At 39.5% G+C, this 15,210-nt stretch overlaps 1 protein-coding gene across 19 annotated transcripts in view; it reads right to left on the bottom strand.

Moving 5' to 3' along the window:
* LOC128932316 (uncharacterized) overlaps positions 1-15,210 on the bottom strand; it is a 455,935-nt gene that overhangs the window by 209,372 nt on the left and 231,353 nt on the right. For 13 of the 19 annotated variants that reach the window (XR_013536601.1, XR_013536602.1, XR_013536600.1 and 10 more), the window contains 4 exons: positions 10,967-11,074; positions 7,614-7,810; positions 992-1,030; positions 10-171 (listed from right to left, as the gene is read on the bottom strand). The gene's annotated coding sequence lies outside the window, so the exon portion shown is untranslated. Of the gene's footprint in view, positions 1-9; positions 172-991; positions 1,031-2,450; positions 2,584-3,326; positions 7,811-10,334; positions 10,428-10,966; positions 11,075-15,210 lie in introns of all 19 variants that reach the window. The other 6 variants (XR_013536609.1, XR_013536605.1, XR_013536603.1 and 3 more) reach the window with 5 other exon arrangements.

Raw genomic sequence — 15,210 nt, forward strand, 5'->3', positions numbered from 1 at the left:
AATACTCACAGTTTGAAATATGCTTTATAATATTACATCCATAAATATGAGTTGCATTATATCCCTGGAATCTTCCTCCTTGTTCCTGTTCTTGCTGAAATTCCAAATGTGGATTCAATTTCGCCTTCAAATTATTTTTCATTCTTTGGGCCTCTAACCTCAAGGGTCAAACTACAGAAAATTGTATATATTTTATTCTATTGAAAGCTAACAACAATCCAGAATGATTTGTGTAAATGAACTTGGTGAGAAAATAAGAACACATGCATAAATTATTTGTGCATGCAATTTTTATAGCTATAAATTTTGTAAAATACGTTATTTGTCACATTATCATTTCTGACAGTTGTATCATGGGTATGAGAATATTGAACCACAAAAAATAGTAACAGATGCACGAAAATTAGAGATTAAAGAAATGTAAGAACACATCTGGTTTAATCCTGTCTCTTTAAAGACGGAGAAATCAAGAGGTAGAAATGCAGTGAACCTTGGTTCTGTGGCTCAGCCATTTAAGGGTAAAGCCCTGGCATATTAATGGTGTGTGGAAGCAACAGAACTTTCTTCAGGTTATTGGTGTAAAGTTTCTATGACCTAACTATGCAATCTTATGTGATACTCAGTGAAATGTCTTTGAAATTTTTATGTAAATATTTCATTAATACAAACTTCCACTAACTAGAAAACTCTATATTATGAACTGAATGTTTGTGTCCCCCATAAAACTTATATGTTGAAACCCTAACCCCTACTGTGTCTATATTTGGAGATTGGGCAGCTAAGGAAGTCAGGTTAATTTAGGTTATAGGAGTGGGACGCTGATCCAACAGAATTAGTGCCCTTATTAAAAGATACACAAGAGCTCCAGAGAGGACACTCCCTTTCTTTCTCCCTCTCCCCAAGCCCAGCATGCATAAAAAGGTTATCCTAGCATACAGAAAGATGGTGGCCAATCACAAGTCATCAGAAGAGGCCTCAGAATGAAACCTACCTTGTCAGCACCTTATTGTGGGCCTTCCATCCTCCAGATCTGTGAGAAATAAATTTGTTATTAAACCACCAAATCTGTAGTATTTTGTTATGGCAGACTGAGCAGTCTAATACACTATAATAATTCAAAAGAGATTTACCTAAATTTCCTACTTCTTAATTTTATATGAAAAACCAGTTTTTTTTGTTTTGTTTTTTTGTTTGTTTGTTTTTGTTTTTTTTTTCTGCAGGCACATAGTATTAAATAAAAGAAAAATAAACTTTTTAGGACAATGATTCCCTAATATGGGCAGGGATACAGTAATTAGTTTGGAAGTGCATATTCTAACATTATTACTATTGCAATGAATATTCCCATAGGTAAAGTTCTGCATGTATCCTTGATTATTTTCTCAGAAAAATTATGGGAATAGTACTTGCTGGACCGAAGTATGCACTTTTTAAGGATTCAAGGTAAGGTCTTACAGAAATACTGACTATACATTAGACTACTCCCTAGAAATGAGCTTGGCAACATAGGTGGGCATGTGAATGGATAAGAGACAGGAAAGGGGGCTGCTGTATGTACTCATAGGTCACTGTCTTTCACTTTTAGAGAACTCAGTTTAGGTTGTAATTCTGAAAGTGCACTTGGGAATTTAAGAGAGAATGAGGTAAAGGGAAGGGTAAGAACCTGTTCTCACATCTGTTTACTAAAGTAAATTGCCAAAGTACTACACGTAGAAGATACCCTGCTTGACAAAAATGAGTACCCCAAACAATCTCTGTAACCTAATTCAAATGAAAGGTTTGTTTCTTGTTTTTTAAGATGGAGTCTAACTCTTTTGCCCAGGCTGGAGTGCGATGGCCCAATCTCGGCTCACTGCAACCTCCGCCTCCTGAGTTTAAGCTATTCTCCTGCCTCAGCCTCTCAAGTAACTGGGATTACAAGCATATGCCACTGCGCCTGGCTAATTTTTGTATTTTTAGTAGAGATGAGGTTTCACTATGTTGGTCGGGCTGGTCTTGAACTCCTGACCTCAGGTGATCCTCCATCCTCAACCTCCCAAAGTGCTGGGATTACAGGCAAATGGAAGTTATTATTGATCAATTAAAAATAAAATAAACTTAAAAAATATAAGCAGAGTTCATATGTGAATCTGACCTGAACTGGGGCTTTCTGAACTGGGACATTGATTCAAACTATTTTCTCTTTCTTTTTTGTTTTTTCTTCTTTCTTTTAAAATTTAGGAACCCAAGACCTAAATTTTCTACAGGGGTACAATTGGTATTCCCATCAGTCACCCACACAAGGGACACTTATAAAGCACACTTCAATCTCAGCCATTACTGACTGACAAGATAAGAATTTTATATTTTACATCACTTCATATCAAGAAATTCTTCAAAATGATAGCTGATGCAGTTAAGCTTCCCAGAAAATGAACAGTTTGGAGGATTTGGCTAGAAAACCTAGTCACCTTTTGAAAATCTCCAGCTAGTAGCCGCAAGAGGAATTTTTGAACCGCAAAGGTGAGCTTTGCAAACTTGCTCCTTGACCCCTGTCTGGGGCTCAGGAATTGAAGGCTGTATGATTTTATTTGAAATATCTACCTGGTGTGGAGCAACGACAACAAAAAAAAATTGAAAGAGTAAAAAAAGAAAAGCTATTAGATCTTACAGGAGTATCTCCTGTAGTAATGAACTTTAAAACCAGTATGTTTAAACGCTTCCACACGTAGGCACACCCTCCCATCCACTTTGCACCACTCATACCTTCACATACGAAGAAAAGTTACATTTTAAAAGAGAAAGTATCTCATAGAGATATACTAATCCTCTAATTCCTTAGAGGAGCGAATAACCTTTTCTCTTGATATAGGAACCAAGCATTGATCTGTCACACTGTTTGTTCTAGCAGAGCTCCCAGAGGCACATTCAGTTTGAAACGTTAAGGCTAGTTCATTAGGCGTCCCTGGCTCCTTTCTCCGAGAGAATCAAGATAACACAGTGGTTAGTTAATGGCTTTCTCTTGTTTCCCCCAGAGCCTGCCTGTCTGAAGCCTGCAGGCCCTAGAAGCTTCTTTCTCCCTTCTCTTGGCTATTAGTCACAGCTGGTAAGGCTCACAGGAGCCGAGACTGTTTGAAAACCGTCGGATCACGAAAACGTTTGAGTCTTTCTGCTGCAAGCAACAAACTTGGCCGAGGCTGCCAGGAGGAGATGGAGTGGGAGTGGGGGTGGCGATGGGATGCACCAGGAATGAAGGAGGAAGGGGAAGTTGCTAACCACCTTACTTCAAAATCCTCTCTGAGGGAGCCCGTGGTAGGCACCCTTGCTGGGAAGGTGGATGGACTCACTTTTAAAATGAAGTGACGTTGCCTCTTGGGGCAAATGTCTCCTGCCTGGTACCCATTGTCCTCCTCCGGAACCCTGTATTCTGGTAACGGCATGGTGGGGGCAGAAGCTAATGATGAGACCCTGAAATGTGGTGAGCTATCTTCAGCTCCTGTGGTTCTCCAAGACCTGCCCACCCCTTTTTCTTCTATACTTACTTTTTGCAGAACTAGTGGGGGAGGAAAGTAAAAAAAAAAAAAGAAGTTAGGTTTTAGGTACTATAGATAAATTCAAAATCCAAAACCCAACCCATAGAACTCTCTCATGTCCTGGGTTAGAACTGTTGAATGAGAGACATCATGTCCCACAAACATGACCTGACTTTTAATTGCCTGTTATTTGGTGATTCAAGGCACTACCTCAGGAAGCAGCTCCAAGAATTCCAAATCATTTTACCTGTTGCCTCTCAATAGGACCTTGGCAAACTGCTAACGGGGGCCATGTGTCTACCTATTCCCTGGCGTGGATGGTGTGTGCTCCCCTGCAAAGGACATGCTAAGACAGGCCATGATGCTCTCGGTGACCACAATGATGTCACCACCGGTGACAAATCACCCTTTGTCACTGCCCTGATTTTGAGTCAAGAATGCTATGGTTGCATTGGGTTTATGAGACCAGTAAACATATATGCTTTGGGGTCAAGTTTAAATCCAAGCTGGAAGAGTTTCATTTCCCTTTCAGGGTGCCTACAGGATTCGTAGTGTACTGAGAAATCACGGAGGAAAGTTTTATGAGAGATCAGGTCAAGCCCATAAAAGTAATGGGGCTCTTCACATCACCTCTTTCAGGGCAGTCTGACGCTGCTTCCATATCTGGCTTGGATTTTTCAGATAATAACCCTGCCTCTTTTTAAACGGTTTGAGAAAATGTAGGTTCTTCCTCTGACTTTGGAACATGCTAATGACTTACTACAGACGACAAATACAGATTTCTAGACTCTAACTTGATGAAAAACAAAACAAAAAGCCACTCAAACACACTTTTATCCTTTGTCCAAAAATGGAAACACGTGGGTCGTATTTCTAATTTACAAGGTCTATTGCAATTATGTTTTAGGCTATTATCCTGGTTCAAAGGTCACAGATAGAAGACAATAAAAACAAGTAAGAAGAAATAAAATCTAAGGTCCACTGGAACATTTCTGGACTGTCCATTACAGCTTGAACTATACAGTAGAAAAATGATCACTAATAGATGACGAGATATTTAATTTTACGTTTACTTTTGGAAGTATGTGGCTACTATGCAGTGTTTCTGCAGCACACCAGCATTGCTTACACCAGTACTTCCAATATGAGTTATTTAATCACCCAGGATAATGAAAATAACCAAATGATTAAATAAAATCAAGTCATACTTCCATGTGAAGACTTTACTTAGACTTCCAATTTGGGAGACTTTGTCTGATGTTGAACGTTCCACATTAGTATATCAGATGATGTTTTCTAGCAATTTATCCTTCGGGGGAATGTTTCTATGAGTATGCATGAAGTTACATTAGTGTTGTTCATTTATTCATCAGGCACCAATAACAGCTGCATTATTTAATGCAGCTCATTCTCAGCACTTTTGCTCCTGGTAACTCTATCTGTGTTCTCTTCTTCCCGCATGACTCCCCCTTCAGTGTTTATTCTTCCTCACGTTCTCTGCAGAGTAATGGTCCATGGCCTCAGTCATTGGTTCTATTGATCTGTATTTTCCTCCTCACAGACAAAAAGGACTATGGCCATCCACAAAGACTGCATCAGATTCCATTCTGCCTTGCCTTCGTTAAACACCTACTACAATCATGGTATTTCTTTTTCTTGGCACAGCAGAAAATATAAAGATAAATAGGTTCTAATACCTCCTGTCTTGGCAGATGAAATGATAATAATGATATAATAACTAAAAACACTTATCTAGCACTAATTTCATGCCATGCTAAGTGCACCATACAAAACTCATTTAATCTTTAAGGAATCCTTCGACAGAGTCACTATCATTATCCTCATTGTACAGAGAAGGAAACGAAGACACAGAGAGGTTGGGTTATTGCTCAGTGTCGTAGAAGGACACAAATAACCACGGGCAAAGGGAAATTTGAAAAGTAATATGCAGGAGACACAAACAAAAAAAAAATCGTGGAGTCAACTGATGGAGCAGGATGGGGGGAGGGGATCGTAGACCTATGAATAAGAATTTTTAAGTAAATTTTAAAGACCTGTTATGTTCTAAGAATTTACGATGAATATTATGTTTCATTTAATTCCGACCAAATCCCCATTTCACTCTAAGCAATTAGAAACTTAAAAAATAGGTTTGCTAATTTTATTAAATATTAAAATGCAATACCAGAGTTTAAGCGTAGGTCAGTCTTATTCTGCTTGTATCTCCAAGGTAGATGGTGAAGGATGAGTTAGATTTTGAAAGCCAGAATTAGGAGGAGAGGACAATGTAACAGAAGAAGTATGAGTACAAAATTGGCGAGGAGGGTTGCCAGAAACAGAGAAAAGGTGAGTTTACTTATTCATCCTGCAGCAAGAATGTGTGACACATACATGACGGACAGGAGGCACAAAGACAGACTTTGACAGTCTCTGGGGGGGATAAGATAGTCCATGAGACAGTGACACCTGGTGTGATGTGGCAAGAGTGACCCTGAGATGCTTGTGTAAAGAAATAGGGAAACAGATAAGAAAAGAAAGATGGGCGGGGTGTGGTGCCTCATGCCTGTAATCCCAGCACTTTGGAACGCCAAGGTGGGCGGATCACCTGAGGCCAGGAGTTAGAAACCAGCCTGAACAACATGGTGAAACTCCATCTCTGCTAAAAATAGAAAAATTAGCTGGGTGTGGTGGTGGGTGCCTGTAGTCCCAGCTACTCGGGAGGCTGAGGCAGGAGAATTCCTTGAACCTGGGAGGCAGAGGTTGCAGTGAGCCGAGATCATGCCACTGTACTCCAGCCTAGGTGACAGAGTGAGACTCTGTCTCACAAAAAAATAAATAAATAAGGAAACTTTAAAAAAAAAAAAGGAAAAAGGAAAGAAAGATGAAGGATATATCACAACAGGCCGTAAATGCCAAGCTGAGACGTTTTAACGGACTATGTCATGCAGTGGGCATCTACTTTCCATTATTTAGAATAACGCATGGAAGGACTTACGGTTTAGTAGCACTAATTAGGCAATGAGATGTATTGGGGGAAGTAACAGGAAGAGCATTTTTGAAGTCCTTAAAAATAACTTTTAAAACCTATGGGTATTTGAACAATTTTCTGCAAATCTAAAACAATTTTTTAAGTTTATTTTAAAATTTAAGTTTCCCATTCCAACTTCTTGCCTGAGCACAGACCCACATTTTAAGTGCTCGCTGGACTGTTTTAGATTTGCAGAAAAATGTGAAGATACTAGGAAAGGTTTCTATATACCCTGCACCCAGTTCTATTATTAACGCCTTGCATAACTATGGTGCATTATTTTAAATTAATGAGCCAATATTGACATGTCATGATTCACTGAAGTCCATAGTTTATTCAGATTTCCTTAGGTTTTACTTAATGTCCTTTTTCTGTTCCAGAATACCCATTACCATCAGTTGTCATGTCCTTTTAGGTTCATCTTGGCTGTTAGAGATTCTTCATTGTTTTTTGTTTTTTAATCACATTGACTCATTGGGGAGGACTGGTTAGGAATTTTGTAGAAAATCAGTCATTTGGGGTTTGTCTAAAGTTTTTCTCATGGTTAGACTAGGATAATGTGTTTTTGGAAGGAAGACCACAGAGGTACATTCCCATTCTCATCACATCATATAACTGAACATATCAATGTTAACATTGACCTGGCTGAAGTTGTGTTTGTAAGGTTTTTTGCAAGGGTAGGAGAAGGTGGAACAAGTGACAAATGATAGTTTAAAAAAAAAAAGAAACAGAAAAAGAATGAAGAGGGTACAGTGATACGGCAGCAACTGGCAGAAAGTTTTGCAAAAGAAGGCTGGTTAGTTGGATCATCAGGTGCATAAAGTTGGACACAGGTTTTCGCATATGACCACATGGGAGCTTGCTACATGGGACCATTCCCTTTCTACAAATGTCTACCAAAGACATGCCCTTCTTCAGGTTCCTGTTTTACATTCTCAACTAAAGTCTTCATTTCACCCCCAAATTAACTTCACCCCCAGTCTCTTCCTCCTCTCCATCTCCACTTATTTTTTTCTTCCTCTCCTCTTGCTTCTAGCCATCACATTTTTCTGTCATCACCCAGTCTAGTTTACCTGGATTTATAGACCTGATCTTCCATTCATTATTCTTCAAGTAGGATGATCAAATAGAATTCCCTTACAAGATCCTCTTGATCCTCTTCTCCAGAAGTCATTAGGTGTTCCCTGTGGGAAGTCACTTCATATTTTACTTCCCCTGCTACACCAGTGCTCTTTGTTAATTTCTCTGTCTTCTTTTGAGAGCCTGTCAACTGCATGAGAAGAAGACCTTGTTTATTTCAGTCACCATTGAATGTGCCAGTAGAGTATGTGACATATGGTAAGCACCTGATAAATATTTGGTTCATAAACACATTCACAACAAGAACGCTTTGCCCTTGCCATGTCAGTCCTAGGAGCTCCGTGACAGGAACTGGACATGAAGACCTACTCTAGAAAAAAAAAAAAAAAAAAAGAATAAAAACAAAAAATAAAAAAAGATTCCTAGACTTCTAGGCCTGACACGTAGAGTATTGTCATTGACTGAGATGAGAAAATCAGGAGAGGAGGAGGTTTATATGTGGCGGGAGGAGAAAACTGGGGAAACAAGCATCACCAGTGCCCTGCTCAACGTGTTCCATTTCTGATATCCATTAGATACTGGGCTGCCCCCTGCTTACTTCAGATCTCTGCTTACTGATACATTAACCCAAATACCATGCTCAATCACTTTTTCTAGTTTCACTTCCATTTTTTCTTAGAATATATCCCTTTTTGAAATTGCATTAGATTTCTGTTTGCTTGTTTATATCCCCCACTAGAACGTTAAGTGCTACAAGGAAAAGTATTTTGTGTTTTTCATTATAAAGCCTCTAATGCCTGGTACAGTGGGTAGCATATTGTGGGTATTCAACAGTCAATGAAAAAAATAAATGAATGAATGTGTCTAAGTAGAGATACGGATACAACTTTTGAATATAGGAGTTTGGGGAACATCATCAGATTTTCAGATCAAATCTGAAAAAAGAAAAAAAAAGGAAAGAAAAATATTTACTGGTTTCCTGCAATCAAATAAGATATAAAGTCATGAGAATATGGATGGATAAGAAAAAGCGGAGAAAATGCCAGTTAAGAAAGGTTGAGAGACTTGCCGACACCAGAGAACGAGTGGAAGAGACAGGTTTGAGTTTCATTGCTTGTTGCCTTCTGAGCTGAGGCTTTGAAGCACAGCCCTGTTCTGCCTCCTCCAATGGGGGAGTGATCCTTGCTCAGGCCCCACCTCTCCACCCTCCAAGAAAATCACACTCACCCATGCCCTCCACCAGCCCTTGAACAAGATCTGAGGCAGCTCTATGTTGACACACTATGAGTGAGAGTAGCTTGTTGAATTTAAAAGATGTTTGTATTTGTGTAGGGAAGGAAATTTGTAATTCAAAAGAACCTATTTTTAACAGCAGAATTTAAGTTTCAGCCTCAGAGCCCTCTCAGAGATCATTAAAGCAGAAAGCCTTAGGTGTCTGTCTAGTCACTGTGGATCATGCTTGTCAACAATCGAATATAAAAACTCTTGTTCCCAGAAGATCGGTGACCAGGGAGCTCTGTGATCTCATCCTAGTTTTTCTACTCAAAGAATTCCCCAGGGTCTTTCTGCAAGGAGAGTGATAGCCCAAAATAAAGCCAAAATAGTGTCTTTCGCTATTGCTTTTGCTGCTCGGCTAAAGAAACTGAAAGCAAGGGACAGGTTCCATGTTCCCTGCCAGAGACTTAAGTGGAAAACCATCTGCACCATTTCAATGCAAGTGCAATGTCCCCGGTTAAGATCTAGCAGCCCATTCCACTTGAAAGGCCCAGCAATTCATGAATACAGACTGATTTTTGTTAAGCTGGGTACAGTGAGTTAGTTCTTGAGCTTGGAATGCTTGCAAAAAAAGAAACAAACACGCTGTCAGGAAATCAGTGCTCCTTTAAGGGTGAAAAAAAAAAATAGAACATCTTTTTCATTTGCTTCAGGGGACAAGCAACCTAACATGGCACTTTCCCTGCAGAGTCTGTGATCAAGAGTTTTAGGAGATCTGAATTCATGACAAAATTAAGAAAGCAAAAAGTTCAGAACATTCAATCTGCTCAGCAATTCACTTTGTGGTGTTCTTCTGTGGTTTAATCAATGCTGAAACTTGACTCACAATACCAAGAAAAAAGGGGGTTACGTCTTTATTACAGGCATGAGGCCTTCTTGTTGAATTCCATTCATAACTTGTTCTCCGATTATAGTATTTTATTTACAAAATTAGCATTCACAGAACACATCACTTTCATAAGATCTTTAAAGTAATAATGACACCAAAGTGTTATAACACAATATATATTATTATTATATATATTATTGTGTCATAACACAATAGTAACAGCTTTGCAAATTGGAACCTATGAGTCTCCCTATGTTTAGCAAGAAAATTTTTAATTTTGCTGATAAGGTGCAAATTCATGTGAGCATTATGTGAGCATTAATTCATGTAAGCATTTGTACATCAAAAGCTGTGGTTGGATCATATCTTTGTGTCATAACTTGAAGAACAGGAAAAAGGAATGTTTTTTAAAGTAGTTTGATTAAATATAGTGAAACCAAGCTTGAGCCACTCGAGAGTAATTTCAGCAGAGTAGTTCTACAGCAGTGAACTGAGGAAGATTAGGCTTGACAAATCCTTTCATTTGAAGGCTTTATATGCATGTTTTCTTAGACATTGGGTAAAGCAAGATGGCAACAGCCAATTTGAAACAACAATGAACAATTGTCACCTTAGACACCCATGAAGGCTTAATTTTGCTTCCTGAAGAATCTCCCACAAAGCATCGAAATCCATCTTTACTCCTTCCAGTTAATGCAGTAGTCTATTAAACACACAGTTTAGCACCAAGGTTACTCTAAGACACCATTAAAGTCAGTCTTGAATAATGTATTTATATTTGCTTTTGGGGATGAGGGTGGTAGTGGGCTGTATGCAAACTTATAAAATAAAACTTAGAGTGTCTGAAAGAACTTCATTTCACATATGACCTTTTACAGTAATTGGATCGGAATTATAATCAGTCACCTGAATCCTGAAATAGATAAAATAGTTTTTTAATGTTAAAAAGTTTTAGCCCTTCGTTGATTATCTATCAGTGCTTACAGTCCTGTGAAAATAAGATAAATGAGAAATTTGGTCTCTAATTAGACTTCACTAGATTTACAGCTTTTAATTTATACGCCAATGCAGCTCAGGCCGGCACTAACGTAGATAGAGATGGAGCCACAGTTTTCAATTGATTTAACAATTTAATTGTAGCATTAACATCCATTAACATTTAACTAACCTTTTAAACTAACCTCAGGCACAACCTTAAAGACTAAATGAAGTAAAATTGCATATAAAAAGGTACTAACGTACAGTTGTAAGAAGCCAAAGCGAATCTTGAGGGAGATTTAGCACTGCCGCCTCACATCAGCAGGAGGGAGTCTGTTTTCCTTCTTGCAAAATTCAGTAGGAAAGCATGCTCTAATTTATAGGAAAAGGAAATAGGCACATTTGACGATTATTAACTCTCATTTATATCTTCTTGTCTATTGTGATATTTAAAAGATGCAATATCTCTTCAACGGTGAAGCACTGATGGTTGAACACTAAAGAATATCCAGATGGGGTCTGGAAAAGGGGACCATATCATAACTGAATGCAAATTGGATAGGAAGCTGAACTCTGTTTCAAGTTTTCTATGGTACTCATGAAACACCGAGAATACATACATTACACCCAGTCAGCAGAACCAGCCCTGCACTTTTGCATGTTTTAATTTGAGGTCGAGTTACTTGAATCAGTATTTTCTTTACATTTTTAAAAATCCTTTTTATGCCTTTTGTCAATTTATTAGATTCAAGATTATTAATTGAATGAATATTTTAAATTTGCAGGGAACCTCTGGGTTGTAATTGTAAGATCAGTTTTAAGATGAGAAAAGTGAAGTAAGAAACTTGAAAATATCCTCTGGCTTCTAAAACACATACTAAATTGGAAACGTCTAGTTTTATACATCTGGTCACCTCTCTAAACAAGAATAGTCATTTGAGATGGATCTGCTTTTAAAGGAAATGCAGAATTTCCTAAAAATTGGTTTTTATAATGTTTCTATAATATATTACTGGGAATAACTCAACAGGGTGCCACAGACATCCTGCCTAATAGTTATCAGGACTCTGTCCTATAAGATTGGTGGGGCCCAATTGCCTGTGGGCTGTCTTCTCGGAACTATTCCCATCAATGTCGTGGACTGAGATCTGGGGAAGCAGTAAGGCCTTCCAGCCCACAGAGCCACACCACTCCCAGGCTTGATACATCATCGATGCAGTAGTTGAATGATCCAGATATTAAAAGCCCATAATTGTAAGCACTGACACAGTATATTGTCAGTCTGCTATTTTTCATGCTTCCTGGCACTTCAGTTTCAATTTATGCTGCAGAGCTCTGAGAATATATTATATTAACACTAAGAAAAGTGGGAGTATTATAGACATGCCTGCCTGAGAAATTTTCCTGTAGCACCCCTCAATAAACGGCTATAATTTACCTTAGTAAACAGCAAGAAAAAGTTACCTGAAAAACTATTAGCGTGATAACTTTATAATCTGCCTTTTCTGTTTACCTTTCTTTATTTAGGAAATCCCCATTGCAAGATCTGCATAAAAGAGAGCATGCCTCACTCTAAAAGAACCTGAAAAGGCTAGATGCTTGCTTTATCAGCTTTTCTCCCAGAGCCTAGACTTCACAAATGAAATGGATCGGCCCAAAACTCTGGACCCAGAGCTAGTAATCCAGGGACTGGGGAGAATCTACTGTGGTGGTGGTGATTATGGTGATGGCAAAATCCAGTTTTCTAGGACCAACATTTGTAATGAGGCTGGTAACCGACTGCAGTGTGTGGTTGCAATGGCCTCCTCCACTCAGTGGAGATGGCATCAGCGTCCTTACCACCCTAGTTTCAAGGGTGACAGAAGCTGTGCTCCTCACTCTTGTCCAGACTCTCTTTTACTGTTTCCTAAGCTGGATTCGACAGCCTTCTCAGAAATTCTGTGAATTACTCAACATTCTGTCAAGGAATCCCTCCAATGTTTAAAGCAGCCACTGATGGTATCTTTTGCTAGCAATTAAGAGCTCTGACTGATACAGACTAATGCAGGCCTCATTTCCTGACATTAATAACACCGAGACAGTATGAATGATGCAAAACCCTCTTTAAATTCTGCATATTTCATTCTGAGCTGAACTACTCAAATGTAATTGTTTGACAAGAGAAAATTAAAAATCTTCTCAAGAGAACACTGAACGGCCATATGTCACAAACGTTCAAAACTCTCTCTTTATTTTAAACTGGAGAAATTGCTTAAGCATAACTTTTCATGTGGCCTTAGGTAGACTTGCCCAGTCTTGTAAACATACCCTGGGGGCCGGCTGAAGGCTAGCGTTTATGTTTTCAAAGCCACTACTATCTAACACTTGCAGAAAACATTCTTCCTATCATTTTCTTTTCTTTTCTTTCTTTCTTTCTTTTTTTTTTTTGAGACCAAGAATACCTGAGAGGGAAGGTTCTGAACCACCCTAATCAATGTCTCCCTGTTATAGTATGAGGCGGCCAGCTTCAGCTGCTGATTCCAGTAGTACAGAAGCCAGGAATGTTTTTTCATGAGCTCTTCTAAATGTACATCACAATAGTTATTGCGACAATAGTATTTTCTCTAGATGCTCACAGCAGTATCTCCTATCCCGCAAGTACCTCTAGAAACCTGTCACTCTGCAGTTGAGAATTAGAATCTGTGACCTCTTTTCTTACTGTTTTTGTGGTTGTTGGTTTGAGACAGGGTTTTGCCCTGTCTCCCAGTATCGGGTAGGGTACCATGACGCCATCATGGCTCACTGAAGCCTTTATTTCTCAAGCTTAAGTGATTTTTCCATCTCAGTCTCTCAGATAGCTGGGACCACAGATGCACGCTACCATGTCTGGCTAATTGTTGTTGTTGTTGTTAAGGACAGGGTCTTGCTATGTTGCCTAGTCTTGAACTCTTGGGCTCGAGGGTTCCTCCATCTTGGCCTCCCACACTGCTGGGATTACAGGCCTGAGCCACTGTACTGGCCAATGTCCCCTTCTCTTAAACTTCTTACTGCCTTCACTAGTTGAGAGAGACAATGTGACTTCTGAGTTTGGATCATAAAGGCCAAGCACTCCGACTTGCTTTTTCAGGACTTACTCTTTTAGAACACAGCTGCCATGTTGTGAGGAATCCCATGCCCCCCATGGAGAAGCCCACTTGGAAAAAAATCACAGCACCGGTTGAGCCCCCATCTGAACCCCAGCATCCACATGCCAGTTCTGTGAGTGATTCGCCTTGAAAGCAAACCCTCCAAGCCCTAGCGGGATACCCCAACAGATGCCAGAGGGAGCAGATTAGCCACCGCTTTCATCCCAAGCCTTGCTCAAGTTGTATATTTGTGAGAAAAATGCTTTTTCAAGCCACTAAGTTTTGTGAAGGCTTGTTACACAGCAAAAGATGAAGGATACCATAATGTAAAAGTCCACCTGTAGGATACACGTCAGGAAGGAAAAGGACTCTTTTCTTATACTACCATTCATTGTGCTACCATCTAGACATTAGACAAGTCATCATATTTTGATGGTAAAAAGTTAAGATCAAAAAGTGGCTTTGGGTTGACAGGACACAATTCGGTGAGCTGAAAAGCATCTAGAGTGTATGAAAACTGACCGGCCAACCAGATGAGGGGCTGTACTCATGAGCCGGGCTCTGTTGCCCTGAATAACTCCTGAGATGCTCTCAAATGATCTGCAAAGACCCAGCTCTTCTCAACTGTCAGCCTGGCCAACCGTTGTGCTCCTCAGGCATGAACCCTATTTTATCTGACCCTTTATTCACAAAGAAGCAAACTTACCTTAACATGCTCAGCGTGGCCCTAGAGAGCATGTTCTGCTTACTGTCACATGATCAGAAGCTTGAGTTGCTGGGTCCCTCTCTCCTACTGTCCCCCAAGTTACATGACTTTGAGTAAAAACACATAGAGTTGTCCTCTTAGACAACTCAAAAGGAAAAATGAAAGCATTCTATTTACTTAAAACCATAAATACCTACACATATATAGGCATATATCAATATATGTATAAAACTTTTGAAATTCAAAATAAAATCTTTTATCTTCAATACCAAAGGAAAATACAGTTGTAAAGATAGCAAGAGGAAAAAATAAAATTAATTGGCACACTTTCCTTTAGAAACTTTACATTTTCTCTGTTAGGGCTTTCTACGAGCAAGAGGGGTTGTACAGTATTAAAGTTTAACAGGAGAAGCCATAAAACCACTCCCTGGCCGGGCGCGGTGGCTCAAGCCTGTAATCCCAGCACTTTGGGAGGCCGAGGCGGGTGGATCACAAGGTCAACAGATCGAGACCATCCTGGTCAACATGGTGAAACCCCGTCTCTACTAAAAATTACAAAAAATTAGCTGGGCACGGTGGCGCGTGCCTGTAATCCCAGCTACTCGGGAGGCTGAGGCAGGAGAATTGCCTGAACCCAGGGGGCGGAGGTTGCGGTGAGCCGAGATTGCGCCATTGCACTCCAGCCTGGGTAACAAGAG

The sequence above is a fragment of the Callithrix jacchus genome, chromosome 6 (assembly GCF_049354715.1).
Source record: "Callithrix jacchus isolate 240 chromosome 6, calJac240_pri, whole genome shotgun sequence".
Taxonomy (NCBI): domain Eukaryota; kingdom Metazoa; phylum Chordata; class Mammalia; order Primates; family Cebidae; genus Callithrix; species Callithrix jacchus.